Source organism: Astatotilapia calliptera, chromosome 3 (assembly GCF_900246225.1).
Source record: "Astatotilapia calliptera chromosome 3, fAstCal1.2, whole genome shotgun sequence".
NCBI classification, from domain to species: domain Eukaryota; kingdom Metazoa; phylum Chordata; class Actinopteri; order Cichliformes; family Cichlidae; genus Astatotilapia; species Astatotilapia calliptera.
In genome coordinates this window covers 32,433,355-32,453,630 of record NC_039304.1, presented here as the reverse complement: position 1 = coordinate 32,453,630, position 20,276 = coordinate 32,433,355, and the positions used below count along the sequence as shown (strand labels likewise).

General features: G+C 37.6%; 1 pseudogene; it reads right to left on the bottom strand.

Moving 5' to 3' along the window:
• Positions 1–2,532: 2,532 nt before the first annotated feature.
• On the bottom strand, positions 2,533–14,350 carry LOC113019268 (integrin alpha-M-like; annotated as a pseudogene).
• Positions 14,351–20,276: the final 5,926 nt, after the last annotated feature.

Sequence of the window (20,276 nt, the reverse complement as noted above, 5' to 3'; positions counted from 1 at the left end):
AGTACCGAAGTAATTTAAGCTTTCACAAATTATGCCAAATTGCAAAACTCTTAGCTATGTCTCTAAAAAAACAATCTGTAACTTTGTGAAAAACAGAAACTTTTCTGTTTTTCACTTTCTACTATAGAAATTTCTGTTTCTCTTTTTGACAATTTAAGTCCAAAGAGTCATGCTGACAGAATTCTTTCTTTGTCACAACAGTTTTCTCTTTATCGTGTAGAAAAACAGTTAAATATGTAACTGGAGTGTAAAGAAGTTTTACTGGCCCACAATGTAAAATGAGTTTGACATCCCTGCTTCAGAAGGACTCATCAAGAGTGCATTAATTTGCATAATGATGATCCAAACTCATTAGCCAAGAATATGTTTATTACGCTATACTTTCATTTTTCAAATTAAAAATGTGTTAATGAGTCATATGAGATCAGTAATTAATTATTATGTTTACATACAGCAAATGATTAACACTGAAATATGAAATACCTTTTTCATATAATACAACACAAAGCTGAAAAATCTTTTAATTTATTTCTGAATAAAGCAAGTCACATTTCTCAGGGTTTTATAAGCAAGCTAAGTATTGAAATATATCCACCGAATTTCATACATTTTTACAATACATGATGCCATGAAAGTTCTTTTCACCTAGCAAAAAAATTCTAAACAATCATTGTGAAATGTTTGCAGAAATTTAAACTCACACAAGTTACAACATAGATGAGCCAAGGTGTAGATTTGGCATGGATGGAAGGGACATGTCCCCACCAATATCCAGCAGTTACTGAATTGTACCCACCAATAATTTGATCTCTTCGAGTAAAGAAAAACAAAACCGACAGAAAGAAAAAAATCGATCTGTCAACATCTCATTCACCTAGCAGTGCAGAAAGAGTTAAATTACTTCTCTACTGGAGTCCTACATCATGTGACAAATATGGCCAATTTGATTGGCTGTGCCCTTCAGGGAGCTCTGTTTAGTTTTGGCAGTGGCAAGCCTCCGCTGCCAGGACCTGCAAGGAGGAGAGGAGGATGGCAGCAAAGAGAAATTTTTCAAAGAAACCTGTAAGTCACTTGAAGCCAAGTTAACTCATAATATGTGTCCATCATAATAACGTTACAGGCTATGCTAGGCTTTGGCCCACATTAGTCTAAAATTGTATGTAACCAATAATAACGTGTTTTGGAAACTAACTGCACAACACGCAGCACTATTAGTTATCTCAGTCTCGCAGAGTAGCATTTCAAATTTTGATTGAAACTGTCAGAGAAAACGGCAGCCTCGAGCAAGCCAGGATATTTAATTTTTGAGACGAAATATCACAAGGTAGTCATCATGATTTTGCAAATATTCCACCTTGTAGTGCATTTTGCACAAATTGTTTTAAAAATGCACTCACCCTACAAACATTATTGATGAGTCAAGATCTGCACAAATTGATAGAAACACTGAAGCAGTTACCCATTTTATTCGTATTGTCATGTATGTCCTATTTGTCAGGTGACAGAAGAACCAACATAAAGCTCAGAGTAATGGGGATACAAGATCACAGGTGAAATTGGATGATGACTTGTTGGTTCATTACTTTATTTAAAACACGTGTGACTGCATGTATTTGGAATGTCTCACTGTTACTTATCAAGTGACAGAGGCAGCTCTGCCATGTTGTAGCTCGGACAGAGGTGAAGAGACGAGGTCACAGGTGACTGACTGATGTTTTGGTGCTATAGATTAACTAGTATTTATTATCATCATCCCAGTATCCTCAGCTGAGGCTGAAAGAAGCTTCAGTGCTCTCAGAAGACTAAAAACATGGCTAAGTTCAACAATGACTCAAATGAGATTAAACAATGCTGCTGTATGCCATGTCCACCAGGAGAGACTGGACAGTATATATATAAAACAAATATGCCAGCAGTTTATCTCAGTTAACGAGAGGAGAAGACATGTATTTGGCTCCTTCACATAGTGGACATTGAGTTGTTGTGTGGGACACCAGTCGTCCATGTCTGTTGCTGTAACAGTAGTTCATGTTTAGAATAAAAAATCCCAGCTCACTGAGTTGATAGGGGCAATAGTGTGCCTAAAATGTTGCATTATTTTGCTGAGAGATCTTTTACTTTGTGGTAATCTTAGATGAGTAGTTTTATGGACAAAAACCACCAAGTCATTCAGTGTTCCCATAGTGCTAATGTATCAGAGATGTTGGTGTACTATAACTGAAGTAATGTTGTTAAGTCCTTAAAGTCATATTCTTTTATTGTCATGACTGTATTTTTATTTTTGTATGATACCTGATTTATATGGAATATGGCTGAAGCAAACTAAAGTCTAAAATACTTAGTCATTTATTTAATTGTAACTTAACATTATATAATTCACATATAAAACTCTGAATTGTAATTTTAAATGGTTTAAAAGCATGTAGAATAGCATATGTAGGCAAGTATATTTTTCCTTTTTTATCAAGAAGCAAAGACAAAAGAAAAAAAAAAGAAACAGGGCAGGGTTCAGTGGTTGAATCATCCGTCCCCACCAATACCAAAACCAAATCTACACCCTTGAGATGAGCAATAAGATTCCTAAAAAATATACAGCCACTTTGAAAAGATCTACCACAGGATTGGATCAAAATCCCTCTATTCCGATCCAGTAGTTCACTACATTTAGTCTTTTCCAGGAGTCTGAATTATATATATTTATGATGCTTTACCTTGGGGTGAATGTGTGATATCTAAGCAGTAAATTGACAATTATGTTTTTCTGTTCAGACATCTTAATTTGGAGTTTTTTCTCATATTCTGATGAATGTGTATGATCCTGTAAAAGACTATGAAGCACTTCTGAAGGTACTTTGTAAAAAAATAAACGTTCTTTGATATTTGAGGTTTATGTTGTGACCCAATTTTTAGGGTCATGACCACCAGGTAGGAACCTATGTTATAGATAATAGTGAATGAGTGAGTGAGGGAATGATTTCAGACACAGCTGTTTTTTTGTATAATTCTTCAAATGTGGTGGCATGAACATTTACACACACCATGTTTGTTTCTTTTTAGGTAATTCCGCTGGGGATGCACCTGCATTAGCTGCTGTCTTTTGCATTTTCATTTATCATCTGTTTATATTTACTCTTGAAAAATCCAGCCTAGGAGTGCAAGGAAAAAAACATTTAAAAAGGCAGCAATCATGCAATGGAGTTGCAATGACAAAGGAAAATAAATGATATAATATAATAATAATGTAATAAAAAGTTAGTGACTAAAGATAATAAGCTTTGAAACAGTTTCTTTAACTCTTTTAAACATTTTTAAAATTGTGATATTGACTGGAAAAAAAAGTAGACCATCTCACCTTATACAGGCCAACAGTGAGTAAAGCCAGAAAGGCCAAACCTCCCAGGGATCCTCCAATGATCTCTTTGGTAAAATCTGGCTCAGGCCACACGTCTACTTCTGCCTCTATCTGAACAATGAGGTGACAGAATGTGGATGACTTTCCAGCTCTTGTATAACTGAAACAAGAGGAAATATTGTGTACTCACCTTGTATACAGGAGGATTACTGTTGGACCCTGTTGAAAAGTAGATGTACTGGGTTTCATCGTACTCCAGACTGGCTGTGCTGGTCAAGAGGAATTTGGCAGATTGAAGTCCAATCTTTTAAACAACAACAACAAAAAAAGAATGAGTTAAGAGTAAATGTCTGAAAAATTTAATGAAGTTACAAGTACATAGTAACAGTTGTACTTTTTTTTTTTTTTTATTACCACAATTACCCTTTAATTACCTGCTCTATCCATCTTGAACTGAGGTTGGCAGAGATTTTGTACGTCCTACTCTGCAGCCTTGCCATGAATGTGTTGCACTTGAACACTCTGCACATGGCTACAGAGCAGTCCTGTGGGTGATTTAAAAAGAGTACACTTGCTGTGATCCAGTGTATTGTGATATATTCAGTTCAATCCAATTTTATTTATATAGTACCAAATCACAACAACAGTTGCTTCAAGATGCTTTACATTGTTAGATAAAGATCAGTGTAGTGTGCAATGTGTTTTTAACTCTACAATTAGTCTGATTTTCAGCAGCTAAAGTGCAGAGGCATACTTACCACCACTTTATCCTTTTGTATCTTTGGAACAAAATCTGTGGCACCTGGTTCTTCATCATTTCCACTCTGACAGTCTGAAATCTGCAGTATATTTGATTTATGTTTGCCATGATTTTGCATCATGGCAAAACATTTATATATTACCTGTAGGCTGCTCAAATCCACCCAAATGTCTTTTTCACCAAGTTTCACTGGAACCCTGATCACCACGGTAAAGTTAAGTGTTCTGATATAATTTGTAACCTAAATAAGAAAAGAAAAGGAACACCAATCGTTACGTTCATTCTAAATCAAGGAACTTACTCAAGAAGTTATTTCATACTTTGATTGACTGTTGGACTGGTTTCTGAAATGTCATCCCAAATGTGAAATTGTTGTAGCTAAGGGAGCTAAAAAGACATATGTTAAAGATTAAATAAATACTATGCAAGACAACATTTGTTAATTTCTAATTGACTTCTTTTATTTTTAAACAGAACAACACACACCTTTCAAATGTCATGAAAATGCTGTATTTCACATCAATCCATTGCTTTTTGTAAAGTTCACTTGTAGGGGCATGCTCCTGATTTCCACTAAAAGAGAAAAGTGAAAACATTTGTACTGTATCTATGCTTACATGAAATGTACTTGTGCCAAAGGAACAGTACCTGGTGATATCTGCAGTGACAAAAATCTTCCTCTCAAGTTGACTGTTGGTTTTAATCTCATAGGCGACAATGAAAGAAGCCTGAATTTATTGAGAGAGATAAGAGTGCTTTGTCTTTAAAACTCTCACTAAAAGTGAGAAAAGATGTTCTACATTAAAAAAAAAACATTAAAAAAAAAAAACCTCAGTTTTGCTCTTGAAAATTGGCTTGTCAATAGTGCAGCCTGTCATTCCTTGTGATAAACCATCTTCACTGTCCAAGGAGTTGCACTCAATTCTTCCCTTTGTTAGAAAAGAAAATGACTGCTGGAGACATTGGAAGAACAGCAGATCAGTGATGAACTGATACAGACTTGATTCTGATGCTTTACCTGCTGAATGGTGAACTTCCTGTAGGAGAGTCCAGCTGGGTACGTGAGAATAACACGACTGTTGTAGGAGTTTTCTCCTCTGTTCTCCACTGTGACTGTGACATTCAGAAGCTCATCAATGCCCACTTTAACCACTGAGGATCTGGTGGTTTGAATGAGGATCAGAAGAAAGGGGGGAAAAATAAGACTGCTGCAACACAAAAGTTATTGAAGCGCCATCATATTCAGCTTTGAGCCCAATGCTAACATGCTATTTTAAGATTTGTTTTCAGACTATTTGTCTTTATTCAGTAGCTTAACAATGAAGAGTAGACAGAAAAGAGGAAGACATGCATCAAAGGGCCACGGGTGCGATGTGGGAATATATTTTTACCTTTCTAATTTATTGAGTTATGCTCAAATTTGCTGACGTAAAGAACCATTGAGGCTGTCATCAGTTTTTCTCGTTTTATTAACGGTACGTTATGGAAATTGGGGTGGGGGAGTTAAAGCTTTAACAAAGCACTTAAAATTTGTATTGAGGGGACATAAATTGGTGCAAAAGGGGATATTAAGGAGACATTCTTGTGATCTGTTTATATAGGAAGATTCTCAGCAGATCAACTCACCTGGTGAAGTTTAAATCCACTTTCAGGTTATCAACACATTTGTTGTCAGTCCTGCAGTTAATCTCAAACCTCAACTGTGAAAGATGACATGATGTAAAGAGCATATACTAAATATAATATTTACCGACAAAATAAAACATTGTTTAGGTGAATCAAATGTCATTTCTTTCATATTTATATTTTGAGGAAATCATCCTCATTCAGGATAGAAAATGTCTTGAGGAGGAGGATGGAACTTCCCACAGTAGTACATGGCTCTTTCTTGCTAGGTGTGGAGCTAACCCAGACCTTTTTGCTTAGCTCCTAGCTTGCCCCATTCGTGAGGAAACTGGACTAGCAGCAACACCCAGGCATGAGAGGGTCAAATTCTTTCTGTCTATGGTGCCAGTAATGTGGCCTATAGTGACTATGAAGTCAAAAAGCCGCTCTCTGATCTGATACAAAGTACACATTCTTTCATTTTCTTTCTCACTTTTTGAGTCAAGTGGAGACATTTACCACATCCTTTAGCAAGCACCAGCAAAGAGGTGTCTGGTGTTTGTTTTTTAAAGTTCACTTACTGGATAAATTGTTGTTGTTTGAGCTTGCTGGGAAAGACTTGGTCTGAGATTTGTGTTGGAGGGCAACCCATAAAACAAAAATTCAAGATAATTGGAAAGTTCATTAAGAGCATCTTCTGGACAGGCCTGCAAGAAGGGAGCAGTTTTAAGTTTAAATTCAGATTTGGTCGAGTCTTAAAAATAAAATTCATTAAACAAAATATTTTGTTGTTAGGCTTTACCTCAATAAGAAATTTTATAGTTGAACACTTTTTTCTTCTTAAGTCAATAATAACTGATCCGGACTCCTCTTGTTGTTTCCCGCTGCTGTAAGCTCGGTTTTTTTGGAGGCTTGCGAGTGGCATCCAGTGTTAAAGTATAATTAATCTTCACTTGAGCTGGAATAAATGAGTGTTTGATTTCAATGCTGCAAATGTACATAAATAAATAAAAAGTTAAATCGCTGGACAGTGGCTTTGTAGTTCAGAGAAAACAAGGAGAATGATGAACCTGTGTTGACTGTAGATATTGTACTCATAGTAAAGCAGATTTCAGCTGTGTTCTCCAATGGTTTTGACCAGTCTACATTCTGAGTAGGAATTCGGTTTGGGCTGAATGACACGTCAGCTTCAACCAGTACTATGGGTCTTGATCTGGAGAGTAGGAAAACAAATGAGAACAAGATTTGGCTCTTTAAATAGTACCAAACTAAAAGCTGCCCTTCAATTTTGGTGTTTTACCGTGAATTAGCATCAGTCAAATATTTGCTTTACCAACATTTCAAAGTTTTAGAACATTACCGCTTTTTTAAGATTATCACTCTTATGTTCCAGTGGTGCAACTTCATCATGGTAATAGCCTCACTAAATAAGAACGATTTGAACATTACGGTCTTCTGAACTAACCACCCTTTTAATGACATCTTCTGCTGTTAGGTAATGTATGCATTTGTTCATGTTTGTTAGGAAAAGGCTACTGTTATGCATTTCATATTTCATTTTGATATTTGAATGAAACCCACAGGAGCTGTGCTTAATCTGTGCTTCTTATCTTGTGGTAAGTCAATTCCAAAAATGCCAATGATCTGTGAGGATTTTAAAACAAACCTTCATATAATATGATAGCTGTATGTGATTAAAATTCAATAATCCCTTATCATGAAAAACCTGATCATTTTTGACCAACTTAATATGCACTCTTCTTAGAATATTGAGCATACAAACTGACCTGAACTTTATACAATTAGTGTATTTATTAAGTTGGATTAAGTTGGACCATCAACAAAGATTGTAGAATTACGACAGACAACAATAGTGCATGACTGGAGTATCTTGGACTTACCTCAGTAAGACAACTGTGCCCTTTGAACCCACCGCTAAATCAGGAAGTCCATCACCACTCTGGTCAAAAGACGACTGACTGATGGACAGGCCAAAGAACTTCAGTCCTGACTGGACCTCAGAGCCAGTAATTCTCTGCATACATGGACATATTTTAATTAAGCTGCAGATTGTTTAGATATTGGATTTACATGGTAGATGATTTCAGTCATCTTGTGAGTACTTTGATGTTGTGTACCTGTGAGTAAGTAGGACTGATTCTTCCTCCTCCTTCACTGTGGAATATGTAGATGCTGCCTTCACTATCATTCTCCAAAGGTGCTCCAACTGCCAAATCCATGAATCCATCTGAGTTTAGATCAGGCAGCACAGCAAGAGAAGAGCCGAACCTTCCTTTGACAGCTGCATGTCCTCTTAGTACTAACGGATCATCAAAATTACACTCCACAAACTAAATGGAGGAAAGTGAGAGTGTTTTTTATCATCATTAAAAAGTATACAAATAAACTGATTAATTCCATGGCAGTAGTTAAAATGCAATTTACCAAACCAGTTAATCTGCAAACATAAACTCTTCCCTCTCTATCAGGCTCCATGTACATTGGGGCTGATATGAAGATTAGATCAGTGATGTCATCATTATTTATGTCCATGGTACACACCTCTGCCCCGAAATATTCACCAGTCTGATACTGTGTAAGGAAAAAATTATTAATGAAATGATTCATGTTTTCTTTAATCAAAAGCTTTTGTTTTAGGAAATAATTTATGTACAGTTTACAATGTAATTCAGATCTGTATTGCTGTAAGTACATACCTGTGATGAAAAGGGCTCAATCTTTTGGTTTTCAAAGCTTTGTCTGTTAACAGCGACCACCATTCCTCTGTGTTTATATCTTGGAGCACCAACAATTGTAAGTGTGCCATTTTTGGTTATAACAATTGCCATTGAGTAACCTAGAATTTAGGTAGTCAAAACGGAAAGACTCCTTATTGCGCCTTTTTCCATTTTGCAAACTGATACATGTGTTTTGGTCAATTAATTGCAGTAGAGCTATACACACAAAGACAGATATATGAATTCAATTGTTAAAAACTACCAAGATAACTGTCAGGCTCCAAAGACACATCCTCATATGTTCTCACTTTCTGGCCCTCTGCTGTGTATTGCACGTAGCCTCCCTCCCACTGGTTTGCACCAACAATAGACATTTGAATTCCCTACAGTGCAGACAGGAAATACATTTAAAATACAATTTACTTTGCATTTAAAATCTGGATGGTGTTCAGTTGGATAACTGTCTGTTTGTCTTTATGTCACAAAATTTGGCACACAGGAATCTCTCTTTCTATGACTATACTGTCTGGTGAGTTTCAGGTGGTTTTAATTACCTCAGGCACATAAATTGCACTGAATCCCTCTTGAGACATTTCCATTTCCAGTGACTCTCCACTGCTTTGAGATCCTGTAACATAAAAAACAAGATGATAAAACACATAAAACAAATTTCACTTTGCAAATTTTGTAAATACAAATTCATTATGCTTCAAGTAATAGTTTCAAATGATTTTTTTTTTTGCTATTTATTATAAACACAAAAATAAACTAGAAGGTAAAAAAGAGACACAATACAACATTTACAAGTTAATTCTTTCAATCCTTTCATTAGGTTTGAAGTGGCAATTAGTGTTCAGTTTCAATAATGTATAGTGATGAGATATTTTGCCATGACACAATAAAGTAATATAGTAAATAAAAAGGTTAATACAATGTATTTACAATGTATGTTATTTTAGTCAATCAGTAGGATAACAAACCAATAAAGGAAACAAAAATCTAGCAATAAATTCATGTTTGTACCTTCGATGGAGAAAATTTTCTCCTGCAGATTCTGTCTTATTAATTCAAGTGCGTTGAAGTTCTTCACTTGAAACACGTGTTTGTCTGAAGGAGACGATGCAATGGTGTGCAGTTCTCGTTTTGCTTCAGTTTTAGTAAATGCATTCCCCACCTAGGTTTGTTGGGAAATTATGTTTACATTGTCATGCTATGCAAAATGATTTGGTCCCTTTAACAAAATACAATCATAAACTTAACGTTTTCACCCCATTATAATATATCATTTACAGACAGGAATTATGCATTATTTGTTAGAAATATGTTTGGGTTCTGATTACAGATGGACTGATCCGATATTAAGTATCGGTATCGGTCCGATACTGACGTAAATTACTGGATCGGATATCGGAGGGAAATAAAAAAAGTAATCCGATCCATTAAATATCAAAAAAGCACCTCAAAAAACTTGCGACATGGCGTAACTCGGCTCATAACCGTAGCACCTCGGAGCAGTATGCGTCATGTGATAGAGCGGCTGTGTGTATTTGTAGCCTTGCTAGCAATCCGGCATTTCATCTCTGAGGAAGTGATCCCAGAGAGAAGTAAAGCAAGTGTGTAAGTTCATCTCTGAATGTTTATAAAGAATTCCCACGTTAAGCTTAACAACCGATATATGGAGCAACTGCCTCTTCTCTCTCCTGCTGCTATGTGAAACTGATTAATGATCAGCTGATCGGCTTTTCTGTTGCGAGTCCGTCTGTCTTGTTTGTTTATCGCCCACTTCGCGCCAGAAAGAGGAAACCAGCGGCTGAACAACAGCAGCACGTTTAACCTTGATAAGCTGTTGTTAGAATTTATTTAATATTACTTTCTACACCAGGATCCTTTTCTACGTAGCTGACGGCTGGTAACTGTGCAGGGGCGGATCTAGCAAAGTTTAGCCAGGGGGGCCGATAGGGCATGAACAGGGAAAAGGGGGGCACAAAGACATACTTTCCTTTCTTATTCTCATTTAAAATGTCTAGCTTTTAATAAATAATTATCGGAATCTTACACCCAAAGTTTTAATCTGATGTAAAATGTATAGAAGTCCATTACTGTATATAGTAACTATTAAATCTAATATACCCTAGTAAGCTATAGTACTTTTTCCTTTGGGAAGGTACCATCTGTGCAGTCTGCAATTCTGTTGAAGAAAGATGTTGAATCTATTTAATTACTCTTGAAAAATAATAGATTTCTGTGCATTTTTTTTCACACTGCATCAAATTAAAGTTGATTACGTCGATTAAGCATCACGAGGTGGAGGGTGATTCCCTATTTTATTTTATTTTTTTGCTGGGAGTTTTAGAACCCTATTAGTTAGGTTGCTTACTCTTTAAAATACCAGAATAGGGAGGATGGAGTAGGTTTAGGTTTATTAGATTGATCAGTATTGCTGAACTATGAAATATTCTGGGTGCAGTGCATTTTTTATAACAGAATAGCTTTAGTGTTTTGTTTTGTTTTTATAATAATAATGGATTAGATTTATATAGTGCTTTTCAAGGCACCCAAAGCGCTTTACAATGCCACTATTCATTCACTCTCACATTGACACACTGGTGGAGGCAGCTACAGTTGTAGCCACAGCTGCCCTGGGGCAGACTGACAGAAGCGAGGCTGCCATATCGCGCCATCGGCCCCACTGGCCAACACCAGTAGGCAAGTAGGGTAAAGTGTCTTGCCCAAGGACACAACGACCAGGACAGAGAGGCCAGGGATCGAACTGGCGACCTTCCGGTTACAGATGCAATTCCCAACCCCCTGAGCCACGGTTTTTAATTTGAGTCTGAACTTATACAAAAAGCAGCAAGATATTAATAAAAACTGTTTTATTGATTAAAAAACACACTATATCGGATTCATATTGGTATCGGCAGATATCCAAATTTATGATATCGGTATCAGACATAAAAATGTGGTATCGTGCCATCTCTAGTTCTGATACTACGCATGATTACATGCTCACTATAATTAAATACGGCTGTGCTGAGGTACATAATGCATTGGACACCCCCTGCTTACGCAATAATTTCATCTGGTAACAAAAACAGTGCATTAGAACCTTCATGGCATTGGTTCCGATGGTCAAACAACTTTGCACATTCTGCAAGCTTAAATAATCAAAGTACTTACCCCAATAGCAAATCGAACAATGTTTTTACTCTCTGCTAGCTGTGCTGCACTGTGCAGATGATTTCGATCATGGGATTGCCCATCAGTAATTACTATCAAGACCTTCTTCACATTTGGTCTGGAACCTCTTTGTGGTATGAAAACCTTTTCCCTGTTAAATGAAAAACAAAAATCTAATGTCAAAACATCTTGAGAATTATTGAGTATTATTTCAGCATGCATCATTCTTTTTCATATTACCTTTCGATGTAGACGGATTTTTGTACTTAGCAAATTTATTTATTGGAGTTTTTTTTTTTTTTTGTTTTTTTCAAAATTAGCTTTGCAAGTATTTGAATTGAGGTTTTCTTTGGGCCATCTCACAATTAGTAGAATACTCCCAAACACAAGTCTTTCATTGTCTCTTTCAAAAAGCTTGAACACATGGACCACAGTGCTCAGTGTGGTTAGATTTACAGAGTTAGGGAATAAATAATAATATCTTTGCATCCCTTACACAACATGTTTGATGGCCTTCGCTGTGTAAGTAGTTCCTCCTAGTTTACTAATTTCTTTGATGGTAGTATCCAGTAATGTAGATGATGAAAATTTTGTGCAGTAAAAATGAACCTGTGGTGAAGTAGAGAACTGGGAAACAGAAAACTAAAAAGGAAGGGGAAAAAATATTTAAAACACGTAAAACAGCCATGTTTTGTGAAGTTAAATGGAAATAATAATGAAACTATTTTATGTGTGTGCTAGTATTTAAAGGATTACAGCACCTCACCTGTGTATCAATTGAAAGCAATGACTGGATTAGATCTTTCACAAACTTCTTCATTGTTTGAAAATCTCTAGAAGACACACTGATTGAACCATCCAACAGAAAGGCAATGTCTGCTTGGGGCGGGCACGCTTTCAAGATATAGATTCAAAATTAAATAAATTTTTAATGGGTTAATAGATGTTTTTAATGGTTTCAACATACTTTCAGTTATACGAAATATAAAGTCATAATACAGTTTCAGTTGTGCTGAGATTTAGAGATTACATTATAAAATCCAATTAGTTACCAGAACTTAAAACATTATGCAAACTTGTTGCATCAAAAAACTAAGTAAAACTTACTTAAATAAGCTTTAGTTATAGAATAGAATAGAAAAAAATAGCTTTTTATTGTCATTGTACATGTATAATCCCAACTCTGCAGTTGTAAGTGAAAAAAAAAATAGTAAAGACATCAGAAATAAATAGCCAACAGAAGAGCTATATAAACTAGAGGAATATGTACAAAATAATAGAAAGGCACAAACATAAAAGATTTTGACACTATGATGAAGTATAAAATGAAAGTGTTTTTTTTGTTTTTTTTTTAGGCAGGATTTTAATGATTTGAGGTATATTTTTCCAAGCTCCATGTACTGTTACCTTGAATAAAATCAGGTCTGGGTGTTCCAAATGTACTAGAGTGATCCATGTCAAAGCACACACCGTTGTACATGGTGATACTATTGCAGTCATTTGGAATGGTTGGCCCACACACCTGAGAGGAGAAAAAGTCAAGTTGTGATTAATACACTGAGTTGATTATTTCCATTTCCTTTAAGCAATAGTTTGCTCCATATAAAGTCAACCAAATCTTAAAAAAAAATTACATTCAGCTTTTCACACAGCTTCAATGGTAAAAACCTGAATTACAAAAAAAAGACCTTTAGGCCCAGTTTTATTAATTTTTATTCTTTTCAGCGTATAAAGGTCAAATTTTGCATGTCTTTATTAAATATTCTGAAGTTATTGTAACTCAACCCCTCCCCACCAAAAAAATAATAAGGGCATGCCACAAACTCATGATTTATTTTCTAACTATAAGAAAACATCTGAGACGCAGAGGACAGAAGAATTTCATCCTCTGTGATTTTTAACAAAGCACTGGTAATGTCTGTAGTTCAACAACTCACCACAGTGTTTTGTGCCGTGGGATCACTTTTCATTGTTAAACCAAGCGACATGTTGACTGCAAAACCTGGTGCTGTAATAAAAGTATTCTACATTTGTTATAACACTCATAAAAAACTTTTGACAACTCCAAAGTACCACAATTAAAGAACTTTTTCCTTTTTGACATGGCAGCTATAACAACTGAAAAATTAAAAAGAATAATCTTAATAATTGGCTTTTCTTTGCTTGGTGTACTTCATCAGTAATATAATTTTTACTACATTACTGTTACATACTAAAATATTTGTTTTGGAAATCTACTCAAACTATGATTTGATTTAACCAATTTAATTCTGGGCTCGGATGTGGAAAGTCAAAGTTTCAGGACATCCTGTCAAGACAAACAGTTGCCTACCATCAAATTCAATATTTTGGCAGTTTGGGGAGGAGGTGGTGCACGTATATATTTTCCCTCTTCCATTTTGTGAATACTGTTCAATTGGTGCACTGATGAGCAAACTAAGGAAATAAATAACAGAATGATGAGAATGATGTAAGTCTAGAGAGCAATAAGCTCAGAAATATTGTATGCTTGTTTGATTATTTCTGTTGGCCATAACAGAGATCTTTGTTCTAAAAATACAAAATACATAGCAGTTGCAAATCCACATTAAACATAATAATCCTTGTTCTGTCTTACTCTGATTGTCTTTGCACCACTTGGTAGCCAAAACCAGCAGCAGCACTCCTCAGGGTCTTCCAAGCCACAGGATCAATGTTGAAACAAAGTGCAGCATTTAATACTGAGAATTAAAGAAGAAAGAACATCATAGTCTCATGTAATGGACGATTATGTAGTTATAGTTATCTATATTTAAGGTATACAAGAAAATGTATACACTATGTGTCACTTTTTTTTTACTTCAATGGGTTTTGTTTATTTAATTTTGTATTCCAACTAAAGACCAACAAAGTCAGAAATTCTGATTTAAGTTCTGAACATAGTGAATTGGAGCAATATTCACTTAAAAACAACCATACATACATTTGCTTTTCTAAAGAAGTGAAGAAGAAAAAAACAGTTAGATGTGGAGTTCCATTTGCTTATAGATTTCATTTAGTGGAAACACAGCTTGCAGATTTAATTAAATGTCATTTGTATCTTCACTATTTGGAGATGTTAATTATTAGAGAATAAAAGACTAAATCAGAATGCACAAACCTGTCTTACCTGACAATAAAGTTGTAACACTTATTGTCCACTCCATTGTGTTACTTCCATGAAAAATAAATGACAGATGAGTGAAGTACTACTTCTTCTGAAAGCATCAGAGGAGATGAAACCAAAAATGCAGATATTATAGGGTGATTGATCAAAGCTAGGAGAGTCATTAGGAGGAAGTCTTATGTAGGAGGAGTTACAATGTGGACAGCACTGTGTTTGATAAGACACAGTGCTGCTACCGTTAAGTGGTGTTACTTAATTTTGATCAAGTTCTTTAAGCATTAAATTTTTCAGTAAACAACAATAATCCTTAAACAAGCCATTCTGTTTATTATATTAGTTTCTGGGCTCCCTGTTCCCTTCAACTGGAGTTGTGGAGAACTGGTTAATAGGCTGTCTTTCTTTAGGAGTGGTGAGGAAATCAGTGGAGAGATGCTGGTAGGTTTGTCTGGTCGTGGTGGGTTACCCCAGCTGTTAAGCTTAGGTTTGTCTTACAGGTAGTATCTGTTACATGACTCATAAGAGTTAATGGAGGAACACTGTTCAGAAAGCACAAAGTTTTAGTAGCAAGAAGCAAGCCCTAGTTACCAACAGAGTGGCAACGTAGAGAACAATGGCACTAGTCATCCAGTCAGCTCATGGAATTTGATCCTCAAATACCATGAACATGACAGGAGACAAAGTAGACGGAGAAAAAAGCAGGAACAAAACCCAAGCCTGTCCAACCATAACATAAATAACCAAATGAAACCTTCTATCTATTCGTTATCGTGAATATAGTTTCAGTTGTATGTATACAAAGCCTGACCTCCTCTGCACTCTCCACTCAGTCATAAAATCTAATAATTTCCCTTTCAAAAAACCCCAAAGATGCATGTACCATGAGTTGGTTGAATATCCCTGGATTCAATATGTGGGTACTTCATGTCTATGGGTGAAAAAGGTAAATGAAAGTAAATGTTCTATGCAGATATCGAATGTGCACATTAAGTCAAAATTAAAGCCATTTACTTTAAATGTGTCGGCATAGCTCACTCATTGTATGTTCCAGTTTAGGATTAAAAAACAGTATTCAGTAATACTTTGAGCATCTAAAAATAATGTCAGAACCCTGCTAGATGACTAACAGTTGACTCTGCTACTTTTGACACCTTTTCATATCTGTATATGCTTACTAGTTCAGATTATGATCTTTCTCAGGAAGTCACCCTCTTTGTCTGCAAGTCCAACACCGGTAAAGTGCACTTTTGTCAACATAACCTAACGCCCAATGATCCGAACACATCTGAGGCGCAAAGTTTCACTTTTTTTCAAGTCTCTCTGTGATTTCTTATGAACTGAGTGTGATAAATTGAAATAGATGCAGATTAGAGCAAGCCTGACTGTGCGAATGTATGACCTTTGCTAAGCTTGGAGTTTAACCCAATTTGAAAACACAGACTTGCAAAATGGTCTTGGTTGACCATGGACCATGGTTTTGACGCTCACTGGTGTATATTACCCTTGTTTCTGGCTTTAGACAGTTACATTTACTTTATTTTATTTCCTTTTTATATTTTAAGTAATATTTTGTATTCATTTGTGACACTGAATATGTTTAAATGTTTAAACTCACACTCACCTCTTCAGATTTCATGCAATTCTTATGTCTCATTTTCTAAAACTGTGTATATAGTACCTAATATATGCATTTTATGACTGACTTTACTCTGCTTCTAGAAGTGGGAGCTGGCTCAGGGTTACAGTTCCCTACGCTGAACACAACCTCACTTGGAGCAGGTTGTGTTCAGATTTGCGATTTAAAATCTTCACATTTTCACTGATTTCAAATTCAGATTCAAATTTTATTTGTCACACACACACACAACCATACACAGTATGACATGGGGGTGAAATGCTTGTAGCTGTACAATGCCCGACCATTAAATGACAGAAGAAAAGTTTTACAATATTTACAATTTACAGTTTACTACAAAATTTACAAATTAACTTAGGAATTTACAGTAAAGAATGTGCAAATAGCAGAAGAGATTATAAAGATAAGGATTATAAATTATAGGAATTATGGGATTATAGGAAATGTGTGGTGGTGCGTGTGGTGACGTGTGTGAGAGTCCAGTCTTATAGTGACGTGTTTGGGAGAGTCCAGTCCTACACCTGGTTCAGGCCCCGAATAGCCTGGGGGAAGAAGCTCCTCCTCATTCTCTCTGTTTTGACCTTAAGGGAGCGGAAGCGCTTCCCAGACCTCAACAGTGAGAAGAGTCCATTGTTGGGATGGGAGAGGTCCATCATAATCTTCCTAGCTTTGGACTTGCACCGCTTGGTGTAGATGGACAGCAGGTCAGGGAGCTCTGATTGAATGATGCGTTCTGCCGAGCGCACCACCCTTTGCAGATCTCGTCTGTCCTGCTTGGTGCTGTTCCCAAACCAGGTGCAGATGTTTGCCGTCAGGACGCTCTCGATGGTGCAGGAGTAGAAGTTCTTGAGCACCTTCAGTGGCAGATGGAAGTCTCTAAGTCTTCTGAGGAAGAAGAGACGCTGACGGGCTTTCTTAACCAGGGTGTTGATGTGGCAGGACCATGACAGGTCCTGAGTGATGTGGACACCCAGGTATCGGAAACTGTCCACTCTCTCCACTGGCGTGCCACTGATGATGAGGGGTTTGTAATTCCTCGCCTGCTTTGTAGTGAAGTCCACGATCAGCTCCTTAGTCTTGCTGATGTTTAGGAGGAGGTTATTCTCCTGGCACCAGGTCTCCAGGTTCCTAATCTCCTCCAGGTAGGCCGTCTCGATGTTGTCGGAGATCAGGCCCACAACAGCAGTGTCGTCAGCAAACTTGACAATGGAGGTGGTGTCTGATGTGGCTACACAGTCATAAGTGTAGAGTGAGTACAGCAGGGGGCTTAAAACACAGCCCTGAGGCACTCCAGTGCTGAGTGAGATGGAGGGGGAGACTTGTTTTCCTACCCTCACTGATTGGGGTCTGTCTGTGAGGAAGTTGAGGATCCACTGACACAGTGATGAGCTGAGTCCTAGATCCGTCAACTTGGTGAAAAGCTTAGAGGGAATTATTGTGTTGAATGCTGAACTGTAGTCCACGAACAGCATCCTAACATAATTCCCTCTGCCAGTGTCCAGGTGACTCAGGGATGTGTGGAGCAGGTGAGATATGGCATCGTCTGTGGAACGATTAGTCCGGTAAGCAAACTGAAGTGAGTCGATAGTGGCAGGAAGTGAAGAAGTGATGTGATCTCTCATCAGTCTTTCAAAACACTTCATCACAATTGAAGTCAGTGCTACTGGACGGTAGTCATTGTGGCAAGCGGGCTGTTGTTTCTTTGGAACAGGGACAATAATGGACTGTTTGAAGCACATGGGAACCACAGCTTGGGCCAGGGAGAGGTTGAAGATCTCCGTGAACACCGGTGCTAGTTGATCAGTGCAGGCTCTAAGGACCCGGCCAGGGATTGCATCTGGTCCTGCTGCCTTCCTGGTGTTCACCCTCCTGAAGGTGTTCCTCACGGCATGCTCTGTGATGACGAATGCATTTTCTTCACTGGTGCACTCCGAGCGCGCGCGAAGCGAGCATAAAACGTGTTCAGCTCATCAGCCAGTGAAGCATCTGCATTCATCATTGAAGAAGCTGGTCATTTATAGTCCGTTATAGTCCTTTCCACAGGCTCCTAGAGTCGCACTGTCGTAGCTGTGACTCTAGTTTTTCCCCGTAGCTCTGCTTTGCCTTTCGGACCGCGCTGCGCACGTTGTAGGACGCAGCCTTGTATAGGTCCATATTACCGGAGACAAGCCCTTCATTGTAGGCAGCGGTGGGTGATCTCAGAGCGTCGCAGATGTTTTTATCCACCCACGGCTTCTGGTTGGGAAACGTTCGGATGATAGTTCTTTCTGCTGTGTTGTCCGCTAGTTTCCCGATAAATCCCACAACCGCTTCCGTAAACATGTTGATGTCATCAGAGCTGCGCCGAAACATGTCCCAGTCTGCGTCATCCAGTGCGTCCTGCAGCGCGGCCACCGATTTGTCCGTCCAGCGAGCGACCTCCCTCCTGATTGGTGGTTGCTGCTTTAGCCTTTGTTTGTAAGCAGGCATGAGGAAGATGGCGGAATGGTCCGATTTTCCAAATGCCGGCAGGGGCTGAGCCTTGTAACAGTTCTTGAACGGGGTGTAGCAGTGGTCTAATGTCCTCATGCCCCGGGTGGGGCAGTTGATGTGCTGGTGAAGGTTGTGAAATGTCCGTTTGAGATTCACTCTGTTAAAATCTCCCTGATTTGTTTAATTACAGCATGTTTTAAGTATAATACAGATTATGTATTGTAAATTGGCTTACAATTTTTGCATTTTTGCATAAGTAAACCACAATTTATGTATAAGTTTTTAGTACCTTATTGGTACGGCCTATAAGGTACCAATAAGCTAGACTGGAGCCACAACACCGATGCTCTTTACAGGAAGGGTCAGAGCAGACTCTACCTGCTGAGGTGGCTGAGGTCATTTGGAGTCCAGGGAGCGCTTTTAAAGACCTTCTATGACTCTGTGGTGGCATCTATCATTTTTTACAGTGTTGTATGTTGGAGCAGCAGTTTATCGGCAGCTGAGAGGAAGAGGTTGGATAAACTCACTAGGAAGGCCAGCTCTATTCTGGGATGCACCCTGGACCCAGTGCAGGTGGTGGGAGACAAAAGGACTCTGGCCAAAATAACATCTCTGATGGACAGAGTCTCCCACCCCATGCATGGAAATGTTGCTGAACTGCAGAGCTCCTTCAGTGACAGACTGCTGCATCCTCGATGCATGAAAGAGCGTTTCTGCAGGTCCTTCATCCCTGCAGCTGTCAGACTATACAATCAGAACTGCTCCCAACAAACATAGATGTTCACATCAGCGCTGTAACTTGGCACTATTTTATCAACCGATTCACACTATAACCTGGGTTTGCCTCTTATCTGTATTTAATTTTATTTAATTTTAATAACTGTACAGTACTCTATTTTTGGTAACCATCGTCCTTGATGTAAATATGTAAAAATTGCGTATTTCTGTTTTGTGTCTTGTGTACTGTTTGTTTGTATATGTGTCTTTCTTGCTGCTGTTACAACCAAATTTCCCCTTGTGGGACAATTAAAGGATTATTCTATTCTATTAAAACTACTGAATTAAGTGCAAACTGTATGTCACATTGTCATTATTATTTTACTATTTTATTTTGTGTTATTTACAGATTTTTAATAACCACATTATCATCATATGACTTGAGTGTATGGAGATAGTGTGGTGTCAATTTAGACAAGAACAGCTTCAGTAAGAGGAAGAGAGCTGTCACTGGTAGGTCAGTGAGCTGGGACAGAGGGGTGCCACCTTGTGTCTGTTAGCTTAAAAGTACAAGAGTACAAGAGAACACACAGAAACTCAGCCCTAGAGGCATTTGAAAGGAAAAAGTTAGCAGAATTTATAAGTGTTAACAAAATTACAGTGGACATGTTGTT